Source organism: Dipodomys merriami, unplaced genomic scaffold (assembly GCF_024711535.1).
Source record: "Dipodomys merriami isolate MVZ:Mamm:240054 unplaced genomic scaffold, mDipMer1.0.p SCAF_24, whole genome shotgun sequence".
NCBI lineage: Eukaryota > Metazoa > Chordata > Mammalia > Rodentia > Heteromyidae > Dipodomys > Dipodomys merriami.
This window is the reverse complement of record NW_027203826.1, coordinates 15437901-15441676: the sequence shown is the minus strand read 5'-3', so window position 1 is coordinate 15441676 and position 3776 is coordinate 15437901. Positions and strand designations below refer to the sequence as shown.

General features: G+C 37.0%; 1 pseudogene across 1 annotated transcript; it reads right to left on the bottom strand.

The window, feature by feature from the left end:
• Nucleotides 1–358: 358 nt before the first annotated feature.
• LOC138835503 (serine/threonine-protein phosphatase 2A 56 kDa regulatory subunit gamma isoform pseudogene) lies at nt 359–1315 on the bottom strand (annotated as a pseudogene). Its single transcript, XR_011374644.1, has one exon. The product of XR_011374644.1 is annotated as a serine/threonine-protein phosphatase 2A 56 kDa regulatory subunit gamma isoform pseudogene (transcript).
• Between the last annotated feature and the right edge of the window lie 2461 nt (nt 1316–3776).

Sequence of the window (3776 nt, the reverse complement as noted above, 5' to 3'; positions counted from 1 at the left end):
GAGTTAGTCATATCTTAAGACACTCATCAGATGTTGGAGTCGTCGACACTTTTAAGAAAGAGCCTTGAATAAGGGAACGTTGAGCATGAGTAAGTACAATGAGCAGCAGGAACAGTAAAAGATTAATAGGCGCTCCTATACAGCGAAGAAAAGAAAAACAGCAACACATCTTTCCCAGGGGCTTGCTAGCCTTTTCCAGTAGGTAGGCCTCTTTAAACCCCCTTTCTCAGATCTGAAAGCAGGTTTCCCATGCTAAGCAGACTCCACCAGAGTATGCGTGGCATTCTTCAATGAAATTGGTCTACATCTTTGTTTTGCTGAGTCTGTACTATGTTTGTGATTTAGTATGATCCTGGATTCATAGACTGAAATCCATGATCTTCACAAATTCCGACGGTTCAATTACATCTAGAATCTCCTCTAGTTCATTTAAGAACATTACTTCTTTTGGACTGTGAGTCTTTGGCCAGGATTTGAGAAGTGCCATTATCAATGGCTCGGTGAGGGTGCTGTCCTTTTCTAAAAACTGCATGACACAGTACGCCAGCTGTGGATGGTAGACACTCAGGGATTTCACTTTGTGCAAAGGTAGTAACACCTTCAATAAGAAAATCTTGTGATCTTCTTTGAGTGGTAAGGCAAATCCATTAATTATGCTTCCCAATATTTCCAGTAATTCTGCTATGCCATTATAATGCTCTGTTTCATAAATAAACCTATAAAATATATTATTTATCTGTTTTCGGATGTAAGCTCTCAGGCCTAAGAACTTTCCATAGATTCTGTGGAGGGTTGTTTTTAGAAAATCTCTCTCCCGAGGATCCTCGCTGTCAAAGAGCTCTAAAAGCTGCAGTACAAACTTCTGGTCAATATATTTCTTTGCGATATTAAGCTGGAAATCTGGAGACTCTAAAAATCTTAAGAAAAATTCATAAACAAGCTGAAGATGAGGCCAGGCTGCCTCTAACGTTGGCTCATCCTCCTCTGGGTCGAATTCTGCTCCCGTAGGATTGGAGGAGGGTGGCAAGGTCCGAAACATGTTAACTGCAAACATGTGGACTACTTCCGGGTAAATGGGCTCTGTGATCACATTCCGATTATGGGTGATATATTCGACCATTTCACTTAAAGCAGCTCGTTTTACTTCCTTCCACTTTAGATCACTCAGTGGGTCAGAAACAAAGTCAAAGAGGAAACAACACTCATGTAACTTCTGGATAAAAAGCTTCTCTTGATCTGCAGGAGGAACATCTCGAATATGGAGAAGGGCCTAGGGCTGGAAAGGCCCATTGGAGCTGGCCGCATCCACCACCATCCCGCTGCCAGCCTTATTACCAGTTCTAAGTATATTTTTGATAGGAGGTCCTTGTCTGTTGTGTGACTAGTGAAGATCTTCCCCAATCTGTGGGCTTTCTTTTTCTTTTTTCTTCTTTCTGCTTTTTTGTTTTGTTTTGTTTTGGTCATGAGGCTTGAACTCTGGGTTTGGGCACTGTCCCCCAGCTCTTCAACTCAAGGCAAGCACTCTATAGCTTGAGCCACAGCGTCACTTTGTGTTTTCTGGTAGCTTATTGGAGATAAAAGTCTCACAGACTTTCCTGCCTGGGCTGGCTTTTAACTGTGATCCTCAGCCACCTGAGTATCTAGGATTACAAGTGTGAGACACCTATTGATCTTGCAAGCTATGATCTTTGCCATGCAGAAGCTCTGCAGTTTAATGCAATCCCAATTATCCAAAATGTCTTTGATTCGTTGTGTTTCTGAGTCTTTATTAAGATGTGCCAGGGAACCCTAGTATACCCTCTATTCCTATACACATACACATGCACATGCACATACACATATACATACATATGCATATACACACAAGATACATATACATACAAGATATGAATAAGCTAAAGCAATTAATGACCACTGCAATCATTGTAGAAGATAGTTAAAGGAACAATACGTAAAAATAGGAAGAAAAATTATAACAGATACAGAAATCTAAGAAATAACAAACTTCAAAAGAGAGCTGAACCAAGACTTGAAAATAGCAACAATATCTCATAGGACTGTTCCAGCAAAGCAGCACAATCTAATGATGAATATTGGTAAAGCAAAGAAAAAATAGTATAATAACCTGGAAACAAAGAAAAACAATAGTACTACAGGAAACAAAACTAATAGTTGTCTATCATAACCCTAGATGTAAATGGACTTAATCTGAAAAGACACAAATTGTCTGATTTCATAAAAAGCAGGATGTCACAATTTATTTTCTCTAAGAAACACACCTCATCACCAAGACACAGACTAAACTAATAGAATTGGAAGATATATCAAGCAAGCACAAATCAAATCAGGCAGATGTGGCTATATTCATACTAGAGAAAACATATTTCAAGCAAAACAACTCAAAACTCACAAAGCACACTATAAATTAATAAGTGAAACAATACATCAAAACTATAATGAATCTATCTACTCTCAAAATAGGTATATTCAAATGAAAAATTAATATTACTGATGATAAATTATAATACCGGTTTAGGTAAAATAATAGTGGGTGGCATTAGCACTACAGCTTCCAACCATAGTTATCATATACAGACATTAAAATGTCAACAAAAATGTCTGAGCCGGGCACCGGTGGCTCACACCTGTAATCCTAGCTACTCAGGAGACTGAGATCTGAGGATCATGGTTCAAAGCCAGCCTAGGCAGGAAAGTCTGTGAAACTCTTATCTCCAATAAACCACTAGAAAACCAGAAGTGGCATTGTGGCTCAAGTGGTAGAGTGCTCACCTTGAGCTGAAGAGTGCAGGGACAGCGCCCAAGCCCAGAGTTCAAGTCCCATGACTGACCAAAAAATCTGAGAACTAAGAAATGCCAGTGATGAATAGTCTATAAAGCAGGTGTTATCATATAAAAAATCATCAAAATAGTTTTATATTCCCTAAAGGACCATGATGAAATAGTGTTATACCTACTTGGGAGAAGAAAAAGAAACACAAAAATTTCTTCAATGCATGCTGAACAACTTTCACTTAAATGATCAATGAGTCATTGAAGTGATTGGCGAAGAAATTTCAAACCTGCTAATTCAAATAAAAATGAGTAACATATAATTCCAGAATATGTGGGGTGCAGCAAATGCAGTACTAAGAGGAAAGTTTATAGTTATGAATGCCTACATCAGAAAGTCAGAGATCCTAAATAACAATGAAAACTTTCCCTATAACTCTTAGAAAACTCCAAGGCTGCTTATTCAAAGAAAGCATAAAAAATAGGACTGGCATTAATATCATGGATCTCAAAATAACTCTATAATGAATCAATAGAAGAAGAGTTATTAGTTACAAAGATAAACATTACTGAGAGATGTACCAAACTAGCTAAAAGAAAAAGAAGTTCCCACGTAATAAAATTAGAGCTGAGAAAGGAACTATGCAGATGTTAATGTTAATGAAAAAAATTAGGGAATATTAAAATACTTATGGTGTAATAGGAAATCAAGAAGAAATAAATCAATTAATTATTTGACCTTAGTAATGCAACAAATTTGAACTAACAGGTATGAAAACCTAAATTAGATCTGTAATTATAAATGAAATGGAATAAATAATAAAAGGTGTCAAACAAAGACTATTCCAGAAATGATTGGATTCATTGAAAAATTCTTCCTGATATTTAGAAAAGCATTAACATCAAAAGTTCTTCAAAGTATTCTAAGAAAAAATCAAAATGGAAACTAGGCACCAGTGGCTCATGCCTGTAATCTGAGCTATTCA